Source organism: Manis javanica, chromosome 2 (assembly GCF_040802235.1).
Source record: "Manis javanica isolate MJ-LG chromosome 2, MJ_LKY, whole genome shotgun sequence".
In the NCBI taxonomy this organism is placed as follows: Eukaryota; Metazoa; Chordata; class Mammalia; order Pholidota; family Manidae; genus Manis; species Manis javanica.
In genome coordinates, this window is record NC_133157.1 from 76,078,299 (window position 1) to 76,096,584 (window position 18,286).

Consider the following 18,286-nt stretch of genomic DNA (forward strand, 5'->3'; position numbering starts at 1 on the left):
GATTCTGACCTTGGGTAGAGATGATTCCCTGCAAGCTGGGGGAATGAGGTATTATCCAGTGGAGTATTTGACCCTCCCAAGAGAAGGCTTTGCAATGACTTGAGTAATCTTACTGTTTTCAGGTTGACTAGCTTCAAGCCAAGTGGCTGTGGTAAAGATCAGTTGCTGGAGTGTTAGTTCTGCTGCTTTTCAATGTGGCCGTATGAGCAAGTATTGAATTTGTGCTTTACAGAGAAAATGAACATGTCATAATCTCAGTTCTTCCCTAGGTATTTTGGCTGGCTTCGAGTACCATTCCTTTTGTAATTAAGTGGGAAGGGCAAAACAGATGGTCACCTTGTCAAATCTTGTTTTCAAGTCAAATACACACAGCTCTCTTTCCTAAGTAGGATAATTCCCACAGTTCGGGAGGTAATGCTTTGAGATAGGAACACATGGTTGATTTTGCATAGGATCCAATGAATGTGCATGTTATGTCCACCTGCTGGAAGACTGCACTCGGAAAAGAGTTCCTTAATTTTCATGGAGGCACCACTGTAATCTTCTGTGTTGCCTAGTACAGTAGTCATCTAGCTTCTCTGTGCTCTAGTTTCCTCAAGACTACACCTTCTGTACCATGGAGCCACTAATGTTTATGTGGGCCCTGCAAGGTGCTAGTCAATTGGAGATGAAAGAAGAGTCGGGCATAGGGTAGAGGGTCCCACTGTCACCCTGTTTTGTTTACTTTTTGGATGTAAAGGAAGATCTGGAGAGGTGAAGGAATCAATAATCACTCAAAACTGGAAGCCATCTGTTTCTTTCCCACCTGCTTTCTAGGATGAGGACCAAATGACTAGGGGGACCTTAGCCCCTCCCAGACTTATTCCCCATGTCACAGAGAAAGTAGGGAAAATTATTTTCAGTTACAATGCTTTTTGAGATGGTATGGACATAAGAAGCCAGTCTTCTTGTCTTGGCCAATTCTAACGTTCTTCTCTCAGACATTTCTCTTTGTGTCCTTACTTCTTGTCCTCTCAGTGGCTCACACTCTGGATTATCCACATTACAAAGAATACAAGTGGACTTCCAGACAAAGAGAGAACCTTGATTCAGTCTCTAGTTACAGAAAAATCTGAGATTTTCTATCAATCAGTAGTGATTTATTGAGCATCTACTGAGTACCCTGAAGCAGAGCATATGGATTTTAGAACCACTGTTAGTTAAGACTTTTATTTAAAACCTAATATTATTTTTTAAATGTATGTTATTTCTCTTGCATTTCTAGAATCTGTTGCTTTCTGCCTGTGTGCTGGCTTGGGGGGAATTTCTTTCCTCTTTGTTTCATTTAGTCAGAAGTAAAGAAGACAAGCTTGGTATTTTTATGAAGTCTCTTTTAGAGATTTGACATTGTGGCCATTGCTCTGGTTAATTCTTAAAGGATGTGTAGTCACTTTAAATGCTCACTATCTAAAAATACACAGTTCGGGAGGTAACTAATATTGCCTGCACATGTTAAAAAATGCCTACATATAGAATTTAGTCTCAGTTTACTGAAATATCTCTGTAACTAGAACATTACATACCACCTCCCAACTCTTATCCTTAAATATTGGTAAACAGGGGGAATAAAAGGTGTATCTGTAAAAATGTATTTGATAATTATTTTATACTCTGTGAACATATGGTAAAACCTATATTAGTCGAAATCATAAATAAAATAAATCCTGAATTTTACCATTACTGAATAGAGGTTGTTACTAGCTCAGAAGTGGAGACCTAGATGCAATTTATTGATAGTTAATGAAATGTATTATTAATGAACTAATTAGCTGCAGGTCTGGGTCATGTGAATTTCACTGTGAATGAGGCTGCACTGCAAAAACAAATGCTTTTTTTCACTGGATTTTGTTTTCTTCTATGGTTCCTAGGAGGGTCCTCTTTGCATTATTCAATGTTTTTGATTTATTTATAATTCTGGAGGAAATGTTGCACAAAACCACGAAGATTTCAAATGTCACTGTTATCACTGAATTACTCATTCAGACTGCAAATGAAACTAGGGATCTTCTTGTCACTTAAAACTTCCAGAGCAAGAGTGAACAAAGCGGAGACTGTCCATGGTTAAGCAGGATGTGGTAAAAGCACATTCATTTGATGTGTGTTTTGCTAACAAAAGTGAAAGCTTAATATATGTTACAGATTTCTCTTTCCCTCTTTGTTTTGTTAAATTGTTAGTTGGTGGTCATGTTTAAAGAGAGAAGTACAAGAACATACTCTTCTTTAAGATCGGAAACTCAAATACCCTTGATGGAACGAAATGGATTTTTAATTTTTTAATGAATGCATTTGTGTGTGTGATGTTGGTATTTAGAAGTTATATTTTGTTGGAAATTGTTTTTAATAGTCTTAACTTCCTTACTAAGTGGGACAGCTTAATGAGCTCAACATTATAGATGAGAATACCATGTTTAAGTTCTGTAGAGCTGATTTCAGACAGAGGTAGGTTTCCTTTTTCACCATTGGCCTTTATTTTTGATCTTTAATTTATAAAATAAGATATTTTCTTTTGTCCTGTATCTTAACTTCTTACTTTCTTTGTGTGTGTGTGATTTAGAAATGGTCACAAGAAATCATTTTCCCCCTCTTTGCATTTTGAAGATGAAAATTATCTGTGCATAGTTTAAGTTCCTAGATTGTCTTTTTGGGTAACAGTAATAGTATGTGATATTTACCTGGAAAGGTGCTATAAATTAAGAACAAATTCATTCTTATTCCTTTTTAGTGGTATGATTTGGGGTGCAAAAAAAATGTCTATAAAGAACTCTGTGGATGGTGGGCTTTGGGCTCTTATTGCTCTCTGATTTCTAATAACTCGATTTCCTTCATTTGTTTATTTCCCCTTTGCCTTCCCTTCATCTTCAAAGACGATCACCCTGCAGTCAATACCTACTTTCCTTCCCCCAACATGAGTGCACATTATTTCACACTCAGGTCTGAATACTACAGTTTGCTGTTAAGTTCAATGTCTAACTAAATATTAATGATTAATGATTAATATCCATCTGAAAGTTAAAACATGCTATGAGGCCTCCCCTGCCTCCCCCATTCCAGGGGTTACAGTCTGAAATCAAAGTTTGTGTCCTCTTAGAGAAAATTATTATGAACATTTCTAGAATATCTCCATGTTCCCTGTTTGAATTCAAATCACAATATAATCAATCCAGGAAAGGAAATCATCCATAATATCATATAATAATTAGATGAGTAATCTTGCTGAAAGACAAAATTTCTAATTATTAAATTAGAAGAGCCACATCTCTCCAAGCAATGATTCCGAGCACTACCTCTTTGGAGAAAATGGATACTTTGGAAGGGGAAGTTACTTGGCACCATACAGGCACAATGTAAGTGCTCAATAAATATTTGTTGCATTAAAATTTAAAAGTTCACCCACTCCTAAAACCATAGAAAGCTTTGCTAATTTTTCTTTTGCCATTTTAAAATAGTATACTGATTTATTTCCATGAAGAAAAGAAAATTGTCCTTTTAAACCTAACTAAAAATTTAATTATAATGCATAGTAAGAGAAGAAGAAAGGCTGAGAAAGAATAGAGAAAAAAAGAAACAAGAAGAGGAGAAAGAGGAAGACAATAGAAGGAAGGCAGGAAACGAAGACAGTCTGCATTTACATTTGGTTGCTGTCCTGAGATGGAGCCCGACCACCCGGAAACCCAGAGAAAGCAAGCATCATTTAACATTCAACTTGCAATTCATTCTGTGACTCTATCATTATGCCAGCTCATTTGTCTGCAGTTTAAAATGTGTTATAAAGTCAAAACTTAGACGTAAAATTCTTTCACTTCCTGATACTAGAGTGAGCGTCGTACATCTGCCTGTTTTGGATCATTTCTAAGCATTTCTCAAAGGTTAGTGCAACTTTGCCTGAAACATGGTGTTTTGAACTATCGAAAACTGTTTCATCAAAACTTCATCAGAGCACAATTTCTTTTTTAAAATTCCCTGTTGGCAGAGATTACTAGTAAAACAGTTTAACATTAGTGACCTTGCCCTATTCATTTTATTTCTGAAATGTCTCCTGTCCTCTTTTATCCATTCCCTAGACACTGTTATTTTGTCCTGGATTCTTGTCACCAGGCCAGCTCCTGGGCCCTGGGCTGATGTCTGTTCCAATCTTTCTAATTTAATTATATCTTCAGGCTGTTGACAGGATTATTTTCCCAAGAAATAGGATAAATAGTGATTTTTTTTGTCTTCCAAAGCCTCCAAAGGCTTTCATTTGCTTATATAATAAAATCTGAACTGCTTCAAGATCTTTTACCATCGAGTTCCCCAAAACCTCCCAGCCTCAACTTCTCCTTGATCCCTCTGCATATATTGGATTTGTACTAGTGAGTTCCACCATTACACAAGATGCTTTCACATTTCTTTGTTCACACTAATTCCTCATCCCTAATGCCACTGTCCTTACTTGGCTATTATAGTTATGGAACTCAAATATCACCCCTTTTTGAAGCTGTGCGCACATTCCCCAGCTGAAGGTAATTGTTTTTTCTGGAGTAAATTAATATATAAGAGATGGCAAAAGTTCTACAGTTCAGCCAAACTCTATTCAGGGATCATCTTGGAGTTAGAGAGATGATTTAGAGTTGAATGAAAGATATACTGAATGAATTAGGGTGAGTAAAAGAAGTATTTATTGATTCATGTCACCAAAAATCCAGAAACCGAGTTGGCTGAAGGCAGTGCCCAGCTAATGCTCTCCAGGATCTGTCCATTCTATTTCTTGGCTCTGATTTTCTCCATGTTGATTTCAGTCTTCAGCAAACCCTTTGCTCATGCAAGATTGGAAAGTGGTTCTCAGAAGCTCCAGATTTACATTGCATTTTTAGCTCTTAATCTCAGAAGGAGAGAAATTCTCTTCCACAGCACTGATATCAACACCCTCCCTCCCCACAAAATAGGATACTGATGGTCCCTGTTTGGGTCATTTGTCCACCTTGGCTCTGTCACTGTTTTTGGGAAGCTGGGGCTCTCCAACAGGACAGTCCAGGTCATATGCTTGTTCCTATGGTAAAGGAGGTGGGGCCATGGTGGGCAGGCTCATGAGAACCTCTAGAGCAAGAAAGTAAGAAACAGTCTCCAAGAGGAAAGTGATTTTTATTCAGTATATCCTCTATTGGGTACTTCTATTTTGCCCTCAGGTACAGCTCATGTGTACCTTACCCTCTTAATGCTAAGCTTCTTGAGAGCAAGTATTAACCCACATTCGACAGATGTTAGCTGATTCAAAAAATGTTAGCTGGGACTTACCAGGCAGATGGCAGTGCTCAAAGTTACACCATTTGATGGGTTAAACTTCTTTTGTCTCTTTCAAAGCCTAATGAGTTAGACTTGATATTTCCCAAGGACTAAGGGAGATTGGAATTCACAGACAGTGTGGAAGGGATTCACATTTAAATGCAACCAAATTCAGATGATCTGAAAATCTTTAGTGAATAAGTTAAGACCAGTTGTGACCTATTCTATTGTAACTTGGAATGGATCTCTTTGCTAAAAAACTTTGAGTTAATGAAAGTTTCTATAGTGTCAAAAAAAATGCAATCAATTTATTTAAATTATCAGCACCGCCCCCCAAACTTCCAGCTATGATTGGCTAGCAAAAGTCATGTAAACTAAATGTTTTTGACCTAAAAAAATTATTGCTTTTAGTACATAAAATGTTGATATGGTTTATTACCATTGCTAAAACAGTAATTCTTAAAAGCTGAATTTTTAGTTTCTCACAATTTGGCAGCCGGTTTTGTTTTATACTCTTAGAAAGTATGAAGTCTTGCCAACTAGAGTTTTAAAATCTTCAAAATGGAAGATTAAAGAGTAGTTCCTCATTTCTTTTTCTTTTCTTAGTAACTTTAAACAATGTAAGAAAATGACCCTGCTTTGCATTTTTTTGCTCTAAATAGTCTAATTTATTTAACTGGCTTATTTAAACTAGTTATTTCATTTGTATGATGCTATACAAGACAGTCAATCACATGTGGAGATGGAGATGAATGGACAGTACCATATTGTGAATACCTGATTTGTACTGTTTCCCTCAATGAGCTTTTAATAAAGCAATTTCTTAACTCATTTTTATCAAATCTGTGTGTAGAAGTCATCTGATATAGAGGTTAAGCATTCCGGGTTTGGAATCAGACTTAAACTGTGAAATCTAATTCTGCTACTAATGAGCTCTGGACACCCTTGGGCAAGTTACCTCAATTCCCTGAATTTCACTTTCCTCGTCTGTAACATGGATTAATAGTACCTGGCTCAGAGAATTGTGAAGATTAAAGGGGATAATGTGCTATAGTGTATGGAGTGCAGGGAACTTTGTAAAGGCCCCCTATAAGGGCTATTATCACAATAGCTGTTACTGTACTTCTACTGCTACTTATTGCTTTTGAGAGGAAGCAAACCAGGAAATCACCAGGCAAGGAATTTTTCAGCAGTTGTGCTAAAACTATTCCTGCTTTAATTGGAAAATGTGGCATTTGAAAGACAGAACAATGTCCTTATTTCATCATTCATAAGATGTCCTGCTTTCACCCCCTGATGGACTGACCTATCTGTGGCTTTAGTCTCATTGCCTCCCACCCTAAGCTCCTCCTTTCTCACTGCGACTATCAGTATTTTGTTTGACAAACATCCCTCCTTGGTACATGCAACCTGAGGATCGCAAGACAAGTCCCAGTGTGACTTTTCATTTCCCATGAAATAGAAATACCCTTCTTCATTTGAGATTAAATTTAATCTTTTTGGAAAATGTAAAGTTGCTGTACTCCGGTTTCTTAAATATAAAAGGTGTGAGATGAAGCAAGGCATAGCTTACAGGGAGGTTTAACTAGGCACCCCATGATTCTAACGAGGCCACAAATCTTGGTGCTTCATGGGGATTAGTCATGGCAACGCTGGACTGAAGATGACTGGCTTGACCTTGCAGTGTCACGATTGTGGACCGAGCACCATCTCCTGTCAAGGACATTTCTGTCTAACGTGCATACAGCAGGTGTTCATTCTTACACCAGTCCATACCCACTGTCATTTGCTGTTTATAGGAAGTTTTAGAAACTTTATATTTTGCAATAACTCCAGACTTACAGAAATGTGGCAATGGATAAAGGAAACTGGATAGCTTTTTCCCAGATTTGCAAATTTTGTTTTGAATGAACACATAGTAAAGATTTTAATTCATTAGTAATTAGGGAAATGAAACAGGTACATGTTATAACAGGTTCAAAGATTCATTTATAGATCAGGAATATGGAAATAATATCCAAATGGATGCATAACTGGCTTCTTACACAGTCGGAGGGAGCAACTGCACCTTCACTTGACAGAATTTCCTTGCATGCCTTTGGACAGGATTATTTTGCCTTGCTGTGATGATTCACTAATTTTTAACATTTTGTCACATATCTTTTATCATTCTCTCATTCTCTAAATTTTTTGAACTCTTTGAGAATAAATGTGAATACATCATGCATTATACCCATTAATACCTTTAATTTACTGTGAATTGTGGAAGAAAACATGTTTTCCTATATAATCACAGTGAGTTATTAAATTCAGGAAGTACCACATTTTTTACGACGCTTCTTTGATTTACAGTCCATGTTTTACCATTTGTTCTAATAATATCCTTGCTGGCATTTTTCATTCCTAGTACTGAATTTAGTCTAGTCACATATTTCATAAAGTTATCATGTCTCTTTAGTATCTTTATTATTTTTTAGAAAAACTTGAAGTTTGTCTACATTGGAAATTTGGAGTCAAAGATCATAGCATTTCTGTGTGTGTGTGTGCGTGTTGCTTCATTTATGATAGTATCCCCAACTATTAGGTCAAAAACTGACTTAAAAAAATGCATTTCAACTCCAAAGTAATACTGAGGGGAAAACAGCCAGCATAAATCAGAACATCAAAGTAAGTCCCACCATGCCTACAGTGCATACAGTGTACAAATAGCTGTTGATGAGTTTACCATGCTTACTGAACTGAGTAAGTATAAAAGCTTTTTGTGTACATTCCTATCTTGGGGCCCCATAGGGTACATTAACCTTAGAATATCAAACTGAATCAGGGGTTCTGAGAAGAGCTGCCTGCAAAGCAGTTAGAATGATGCTCTTGATTACACCGTCTGGATTCTGGTTCCAAGACGACAGTAACCAGGGCTTTTCCAACCTCTTACCTAAAGGCAGATGCGTACAGCCACCCAGAGCAGCGACTGCCTTCCCTCAAGGGCTCCAGGACCTCTTAAAATGTGAAGTCTGAGGCCTGGAAAGCTGAGCCCGGAATTGTTAGGAAGAACCTTTCTGCGATGACGTTTTTGCTCATGAGGTCCAAATAAACAGCCCCGGCGAGGTGGCTGGCCGCACAGTGTGTCAGCATGTATTAAGCGGTCTGGGACTGAGTGGAGGTGTCAGCTACCCATTAGGCCACACGAAAATAGAATTGCTGGGCGCCTGAAGCATGAAGCATGATATTAGATAAAGTGATGAAATTTCACTCGATTAAAGAGCCAGGTCAAGGACAGTTTACCTCGGGAAATTCCTTTCTTCCTTGAATATTCTCACAACTTTGATGAATTTATCATTTTCTTGCTTATTTTTCATTATCGTCTGGGGCTTTATGAACAATAAAATGTGCCCTCAGCAGGCTCTGACATATTGAAGTGATCAGAATCATAGGTTATATTGATTCAAAGAAAGAAGGGGTGGGGGTTGGTGGTGGGGGAAGATGGGATTGACATTGCTGCAGGTCAGAAGCCCTTGGAAATATTGGATTGATTTGTTTGGACAGTTGTTTGATTTCTTTCTATTTCTCTAGCTCCTTTTTTTCCCCTTAGAAAAGGGATAGGAAAAAGACCAGAAAAGGGTAATCTTTTATTTTAGGCCAGTTGAAAGGTAGATACAGAAGCAAATGGCAGAAATTTTTATTTTTATTTATTTGATTTATAAGGAAGAAATGCTTCTTGCAAAGGGCTTCTTTTCTTAAAAAGGACTTGCAGCCTGAAAGTAAGTGACTCTATACCTGCATTGCCTCCTAAAACCTGGGTTGGAAAACCACAGTGAGCAGGAGTAAAGCTGTCTGGCTGCTCCCCACAGTAGAAAAAAAAAGCATTTTGGTTCATTAGTACTGTCCTCTGACTTTATTTAATTTACAGTGACATTTAAGAAGCAAAAAAAGTGAATATTGGTAACATTTGAATTTCACCTGTAGAACTTACCTGTTCTCTCAATCCATCCCCCTCTCCTTCTACCCTGCTAGTGAGTGGGGTTCCTAAGTCAGCAGAACATTCTGGGACATTGCAAGGGAGCAACCCTGAGGCCGCTAATCAGATCACGTAGAACTCTAATTCAATTGGTTCAGCTGCTCTTTCTTTAGGTCAGAAAATCCACAGTTGCAAATGTGCTCATCTGGAGGCTGAACATATTTTGGAGGTATAACCTGTCAGCACCATGTGGATGTCATTACATTGAATCTCAAACTCAATACATGATTGTGTAGTCTTAGTTCAATGAATTTCCCATGCACTATTTTAGCTTCGATGCTCCAATTCCATTCTATGTACATAGGCTGCCTGAATTTTCAGATTCTTCTTTCTTCCTTCATAAAATATGGACAATATTAGCATATTGTACCTCTTCTCACTTATAAGAGTATAATGAAGCTGACATAAGGTCAACTAGTTGAGTTCTTAAGAGAAAAAATCTTATCTAGACTTTAAATGGTGTCATGATGGTATTTTCATACAATATTAACTACTTTAAATTAATTGTGAAATTAAATATGGATATAAATGTATTTTGTAACATATAACTGTAATGTAGACATATAAACTTTTTTATTCAATTAAATTTTTAATTTAAATTTGAATTAGTGTTTAAGACTTGGTGGGCCATGAGTTTGACCCAGTGAGCCACTGCCTGGAATGTGAACCACAGCTGCCCTTAACATTTACATTTTCTTTTTCAGCAGATTCCTTAGGTATTCATGAATATTTCTATGAATCAAATTTCTTTCGTAACAACATTTCCTAAGTGAGTGGTGACGTCCAAGGAAGAATCTGTTAAAGAGCAGCCTGGTGCACAGGCAGGAAATACAAGGAGGTTTGTTGGGTATAATGTTAGTTTCTCTTTGTAACTGATAGGACAGAGGCAGGAGGGCACACTTTTTTCTTTTACTTAGAGGAAAATGAGCCTGATTACTTGCCAAGTGAAAATGTAGACAGTTGCTTTCAGATCTGATCAACCGTAATCTTTCTTTTCTTTTTCCCTGGAGCCAAGGGGGCTTTGTTTTTTGTTTTTTCAAAGGATTGAAGTGGTTTGGAAGATCAAAAGGCAACTGTGCTAAACTTCCTATTATTAGCATGGAAGTGATAACAGCTTTCTTATCCCTTGGGAGGAGAGGTGACAGTGGGAGGCTGAGACCCTCTCAAGGCAGTGTGGGGCAGGCAAGCCTTTCACCAAAACAATAGAAGGGGAAGGAATATTTGCCTATAATAAAACGAGTCTGTTAAATTTTCCTTGTGTGAGGTGAGGGCTGAAGACATACAAATATATGAAATCAGGGGCTATGAAAAGGGTGGAGGTCTAAATGCTCCCTTCCATGTTCTCTGCTAGGTGGGTTCTGGTCCACTGGAGGCTCGGGCTGCATGGCTGTTGCTCTGTGTCCTCAATGCTTCATGGACTTGCTGCACCATCTCTTGGGCTTTTCACTAACCACTTTCTTTGGGATCTTGGTTTCTTTGCTTGTGTCATTTTATTTTGGTCTAACAAAATCCTCCCCTCAGCTGCAGAATGGGGAAGGGCCACACCAAGTGTTGGATGGCAAAGTAAGCATGCATCAATTTTTTAAGTTGCAGAAGGGGGCATTTGACATGTTTTCTTCCTCTTCACCAAACACCTGGATAACAGTGGGCAAGAAGTATATTCTACAATGGTCACCTTGCTTTTGATGAAAATTATGTTTTATCCTCAGCAATAATAAAAAAAATTGCTTTGAAACCTCTGGTTGGCATTTCTAATGAGAACAATAGATAAAAGAGTGTGCTTATCAAAAATCACCCTCCTTTTCTCCATGATAACTTGAGTAAATATTCCATTAGAAGAAGGGGTTGGTTTCCCAAGGGGATTGTGAAATCTCTTGCATTATATTAAGGCTGTAAATGCAGTTTAAAGTAGCCCAGAGCCTTACTCAAAGGGATGGGTGCTTTTTATTTTTCATTCCTTCCCAAGAAACTTTGATTAGGCCAGAGCTCATCTGATGGAATAAGGGAATAGGAAATCTCCTACAGGCAGCTGCAAGAGAGCCGCAGTTGAGCATTTGCTGCCTTGGGAGAATCAGGTCATTTTCCTATCTTCTGGGGAAACATGTGCTCCCTGAGAGGATGGGATTGGGAAAACAGACTTCTGGCAAGTGTAGAGCTTCTATGGAATATTCCCCAAGCAGTGTCAGAGGTGAGATTTTGTCTTCCTGATCAAATCACCTTTGCATTTTTCTCTATCCACAATTTATGTTTTGATTTCAGTATAAGAGAACAGAAGGCCAAAATGTTCTAGATGTACAGTCTTCTAATCTGAAAGGCTCATCATTTCAATTCTGAACACTGATTTCTGTCACTTCAGCTAGTACAAGGAAACAGACACATTTTCTTTTCTCTCTGTGATGTCTCCGGTGACATGACACACGAATGATGGACTATGTAATGATTTAACGAAGCCTGATCTTTCCGCCTGGGGGACTGCACGGCACTTCAAGCCTCAGTGCATCCTTATTTATTTAGATATATATTTATTATTTTTTAGATCTCTCAAGTAGAGACACCAGGGTATTTAAAATCCACCATAAGGAAGAGAACCAATTTTTCTTACCACCGAGCAACCATCCCCATAAGCCATAGTAGTCGAGTTCTAGTTACAGGGAAATTCCACAAATATTTTAATTGCAAGTCTTTCATTCTTTAGTTACTACGGTCTTTGTATGACCTCTTCTTTATCTGAGCACTGTGCAGAGGAGAAATTGCATGCCCTTCAACCCTGAGGTTAATTAATCAGTCATGTCACTTTGATTGTTTTCTTTCCCAGGTACCACATGGCATATGGTTTTCTGCTGGATGCAGCTAGATTTATTCCCATCTGGTTTACTGTGTTGCAGGTGATGTGATGTGCCAGGGAGCTTGCTTGCAGCCACTGCTGGGTTTCTTAAGAGAACTCAGCACCTCATGAATGGCCTGGGAATTCCTCTAACACCACTGACATGGCAATTCCTTTAGGGCAGGACATGCCACAGTCTGCTTTTTTGTTTTTTTCCTTCCTGCCTGGCTTATTCAGATAGGATTTAATATAAGGATAAGTGAGTGAATAGATAGGAAGAGAAGGTAGGTCTCATAGATCTGGGTTTTAGATTAGCCATAACCACATGCATAGTACAAATTACACTACCTTTGAAGTAGCCTCAGGGGAAATCTGCCAGTCTCCATGATCCAATTTCATTAAAATAGTCAGGACAAAGTTATTAAGTGGCCAACTGGTCTTAAAACTCATCACAAAGTTTGGGAACAAAGAGGATGAAGGAATAGCAGATACACATTTTGTTAGGAAGGCCTTAAATATTTAGATGTGGTCAAAGGGAGTTCCCAGTGGCTCTGTCTGAAAGATGTTGGTTTTGCCTAATGTCAATTATTACTTGAATCCAACCATGATTGAATTTCAGATCCCAAGCAGTACAGGAGAGAAAAGGGATGAGGACTGCTGGTTAGCAAGGGACAGAATGGTGAGGGTTGGGGATGTCATTGACAAAATAACTTTTAATCAAGACCTTGAAGGAGATGAACAGCTCAGCTTAGTAGAATCTTCTGGATAGAGATAATAGCAAGTCAAAAGCCATGAGGTAGGAGTGTGCCTGATGAATTTGAAGAAAACTGAGGAGACCAAATATTCATGAAGTATTATAAAGAGGAGCTACAAGGAAGTGTGGGTCATGAGGGGTTTCTGTTCAAGATGCCTGACACCAATGGGCATGATCCAGTAGAGAGGGAGAATGTTACGATGTAGGGAGAAGGTTGGGAGAGGGGAAGTGTTGCAAGTTATGTTGGAGTAAGAGGGGAGATGGAGGCTAGTGTCCATGTGGGACATCAGCTATGGAGGAGGCCTAAACAGTTCACCCATCACAGCAGGCGGGAAGGAGGAGCAGATGGCACTGCTCCAGGTAATAAGGGAGATCTGGTGCCTGGAGCTTCAGAAATTCCCCTCTAATGTGTGTGTATGTGGGTGTGTTTGTATGCAAGTAAAATCACTCAAAGCAAGGAAGAGGAATATGTGTTGGAAGTTTGAAGAGAAAGAAAAAGTCATCTCTGCCTTATACGTGGTCCTCTAGGTATGGTCCAGACCAGCAGCACCAGCATCATCTGGGCACCCATTAGAAATGTGATTCCTCAAGCCCCCTTCCTGATTCAGACTGGTTCAGAAACTTGGGGAATACAGCCCAGCAATCTGAGTTTTCATGTGTCTTCCAGGTGATTCTGTGGTAGTCTCAAGTTCAAGAACAACTAAGGTGAGGGTAACAGGAGAGTGATAGATTATGGTTGTATGATGGGCAGAATGAAGGACCTCCTTGAGGATAGTCGTCAGGAACTTCAAATGAGCTTGTCAGCAAGCTTGTGTGGCTTTCTCTAGTCCTGATCATCTCTGTGGGTGCACAGAGCAAGCTGATTCTATTTAACCTGCCTGGAGTTTTTCTAGGTGAGAACAATGAAACAAGATTGTTAAGAACATATGCAAAGGTGTAATATAACAATAGACCACCACAAGCTAGGTCATGTGGGAGGCCAAGGCATCATGAAAATATCTGATCAATTGTTAATAGTTCCTACAGGAACCAAAGTTTCTTAGAGTTGGGGTATTTTTTTGAGTTGGAAAGAGAGAATACTTGAAATTCAATTATGGTAGGATTATATTTGCTGCTACTGACAAGTCTAGGTATGACCTTTGGAGTGAGTGGTTGAGGCAGAGTAGGGGATGTAGAGGAGAGTGTATCAAGAAACAAAGAATCTAGGATATTGGGAAGACCATATATGTGGTTATTGAAGTCACCAAATATGTTGAAGAAGTAGCAGTGAGCCAGGAACTAAAATCTTCAAGAAATTAGGGGAGTGGCCTGGGGGTTTGTAGGTAACTGCTACAAATTGAAATAGTGATTGATAAAGAGCAATGACATCATGTTCAAAGATGAAGCTTTCATATTTTGTTGTTCTTGTGGTGGGAGGGAAGCAATGTGAATTAAGACAGACATCTACTTCCACCTCCAGGCCTGGTGATGCAAGAGACTTGCAAGATGCAACAGCCACCACTGCAGAGGGCTGGGTGACACGCACGCAGATCCCTGAGAGGAGGGTTAGTTCATTTAGAGCCAGAAGTGAAAGGAAAGTTCTAAAAAGGACTGAGGAGAAGCTGAAGACTGAGCGTGAGTTCTAGAAGGCAGCATGGAAGGATTTCAGGAATTAGGATGGGCTGTTGAGTGGATGACAATATAGAGAAGGTTGAGGACAAGAGTCCCCATAGATGAGAGATGACTGGGAGTCCTAGGCTTCTTGTGGGCCTGATGTGCATCAGAGAATGGGCAAAATGAAGTTTGCTTGGATGTTCTCAAAGTATGTTAAGGAGAAGGCTAGGACTATTGTAGGCCAGTGAGCTATGGAGTTCTTACCAGGAATATTCTGAAGATCTGTTTTTACTCCTGCCAATAGTGGTGTGAGGCCAGAGATGGACAGTCTTAGCCTTGGTATCTGGAAGTCTAGGAGAGGTGTGGAGGCCAGGGAAGAGTGATCTTCTTTGATTAGATGTGTGAATGGCTTTCCATTCAGCATAGATTTGCCAGCATCTATTGGAAAATGGTGTTGGAAATGAGTTGAATAGATAAGACAATGCCACTTTCATTTCAGTACCTTAAACCATACCCAGCTGTGGGAAAAATTACAATATTTCCAGAATCTTTCATTTGGCCTTAGTGCATCTCTATATCAATAGGTGTTTCTAAGGGGTGGAGAGAAGTAGACCATCTCTATATCAATAGGTAATTACAAGGGGTGGGGCGAGGAAATATCTGGACCAGAGAGGTTGGGTGGGGTCCCTTTTTGCAGCTGGGTCATGAGAGACATGGTGAAGCAGAAGTGGATGACTGCTTGTAGGCAATAAATGGGTTTCTCTCACTTTATTTCTCCTTTTGACTGATTTCCAGAAGTATTTTGCCCCAGGCTGGGAAAATATTTTCTCTCCTGGAGTTACACCTGCTCAAAAGTTATACGGTGGTAATAGAAATTTTACTCATCTATTTCCATCTTTTTTAAGCCTAGGAAGTGAAAAATGGAAAAAGGAAATGTAAAATATCTCTGAATTTCTATCCATTTATCCTTTTAGTTTTGTGAGACTTGTGATCGCACCTCAGGTGCATTTGTTGGTATAATTTCCAGCAGGAGAGACCACTTCATTCCATGCTGGTGCCCCATTCATTCCTTTGGCATGCTCACTTGCAAGGAGGCATGTGGTCTGTTCACTGGTGAAGAGATGCTCTTAGGAACCAGCATGGCTTGGTAGCTTGAGCACAATTCCTGGGTATGAGGAGTGGGCCCAAGATGCAATAATGTGTACTTTTCTGGGGAATGCAGGACGGGGACTACCAAAAAAGCAGTGGTTTCAGATGCCACATACTTTCAGAGCAGCTAACTCAGGTGGAAATCTCTTCAAGTCTGGCAAGAATTCCAAGGTCTCCAGGCTGTATATTCAGTTTTCACACCATAAGCCTTTCCTTTGTGTGGAAATGCTCTAATGCAGTTAGAATTCTTGTAATGTGCCTTTAGTGGCCTAATACCATATGCAGAGTGACAAGCTCCATTAGACTGCTCCCTTCCCTCTCAGGCTTAAAGTGCAGCGAGGGAAGGGACTGATGCAAGAGTAATGTCTCTTGATGAGCCAAGATCAATTCCAGGGGAACTTAAGGAAGAATTAGGTATATTTAAGGAAACGGGTAATGGAAGAGTCTTCGGACAGCTCCTGGCAACTTTGAGTATCTGCTGAGAGCTGGAGGGACAAGAGAGAGATTTGCTCCCCCAAGGCCTGTGTTAAAAAATCAAACCAAATCAAACATGAAGCAACAACCAAAAGCCCTTTAAACCTGTGAGGAGGACTTAGACCTAAAGTGGACTATTGATCCTTTTCTCACCCACTTCCCTTCTCATTACTATTACTACTATCCTAACCCACCATTAACAGTTTCTTTTTCAGGTATTTTCTACTTAGAAAATATCATTTAAAAAAAAAAACACAAATGGAATCAAACAATAAATATTCTACAATTTTGTTTTTAATTTGATGTATTTTGGACATGAAGATTTATGAAATAATTATGTAGCCTGTCCCTGTTAACATTTAAATGGCTTTCATTCAGGACTATTACAACACTGAAGTTAGTAGTTTGGGGCATATAATTTTTGCACTAGGGCAAGTCTGTCAATGGGCTACATTCTTAGAAGTGAAATTCCTAGGTCATGTAATACATGTGTCTTTTTTAGCCAATGAAAAGATACTTAATTTCATTCATAATTAAAGAAATAAAAGTTAAAACAAGATACAATTTTACCTGGGAAATTGATAAATATTTATAAATTTGATCCCACCTGACATTGGTGGGAGATGGGGACTCAGCATAGGTATGTTGATGGTGGTATAAGGTAGAAATAGTCAGTACTTTTTCTGGAAGGCACTTCAGTAGTAGCTTTGCCAATGTTTTAACTCCCTAATGTCCTGCCACTTGACCTCAAGCTATACTCTGCTCACTTGATTAGAGGAAGATCTTCAGGCACTAATTATAGTTTATTTTCCAGTTTGGAATGTTGTCTGGAAAATTTACCTCATTATGGATTGATTTACTAGTTTAACTCTGAAGACAATTTTGTTTCATTTATTTAATAAATGTTTCTTAGGCATCTACTATGTGCCCCTGGGAACACAGTAGGGGACACAGTGGTGACTAGTAGCGGACATGATAGACAAGGCCTCTGCTCTCACAGAAGTTTTATTCTAATGGGGGAAGCTAGCAACAAACAAACACAAAATCAGATATGTTATGTATAGCCGGAGGTGACAAGTGCTGTAGGGGAAACAAAACAGGCAAATAAGAGCAAGTGGATAGATGGCTATTTAGGTAGGATGTCAGAGAGCCTGAAGATGGACATTTAAGCTGAGTGCTGAATGAGAAGAAAGAGGTGGCTGTTCAAAGACTTGGAAAGGGCCCTCCAAGCAGAGAGCAGAGCATGGGCAAATGTCCTGGGGTAAGCAGGAGGACCAGTGTGGTGGAGTAGATGGTGTCCTCCCCAAATTCACATGAAGCCTGAACCCCCAATGTGACTATGTTTGGAGACAGGGCCTTTAAAGAGGTAATTAAAGTCAATGAGGACATAAGGGAAGGACCATAATCCAATATGATTTGTGTGCTTATAAAGAAAGGAAGTGACACCAGGCATGTGCATGTGCAGAGGAAAGACCGTATGAGGATGTGAGGACACAGCAAGAAGGTAGCCCTTTGCAAGCCAAGGAGAGAGGCCTCAGAAGAAACCAAGCTTACCACCTTTGTGATCTTGCGCTTCTGGCCTCCAGAACTGAGAAAAAAACTGTCTATTCTTTAAGTCATGAGACTGGTATTTTGTTATAGCAGCCTGAGTTGACTAAGACAACCAGTGTGGCTGAAACGTAGTGACCAGAGTTTGAGATACAGGCAGAGGTCAGCTTGCTAGGCTTCAAGGGCAGGGGCTAAGAGGCTGGGTTTCATCCTAAGTTACGGGAAGGTATGCGAGGGGGTGATATTTAAAAATCTTGCTCCAATTGCTTTGAGGAGAATTCAATAAAACTGGCAAATAGGTAGCAGGAAGGACCCGAGGAGGCTTTCACAGAAGTCCAGAAGAGAGAGCACACAGTGTCAGCCAGAGATGGTGACTGCAAGAGGTGAACAGATTAGAGGTATGGTTTGGTGCAAGAGGAGAGCCTGGGGTCCCCTCCCCCATGGTGTTCCAAGGCAGGGCGGTGAGAGCATCGGTCTTGGGGATCCACCACCCAGTAAATGATGCATTGTCTCTAGAGAATTTAAAGACGATAGTACCACTGACCAAAGGTCCTCTGCTTTTTATTATCATCATGGGTGGATAATTCTAAACAATGTCAGCAATAAAACACTCCTCCTGGCAAGCATGAGA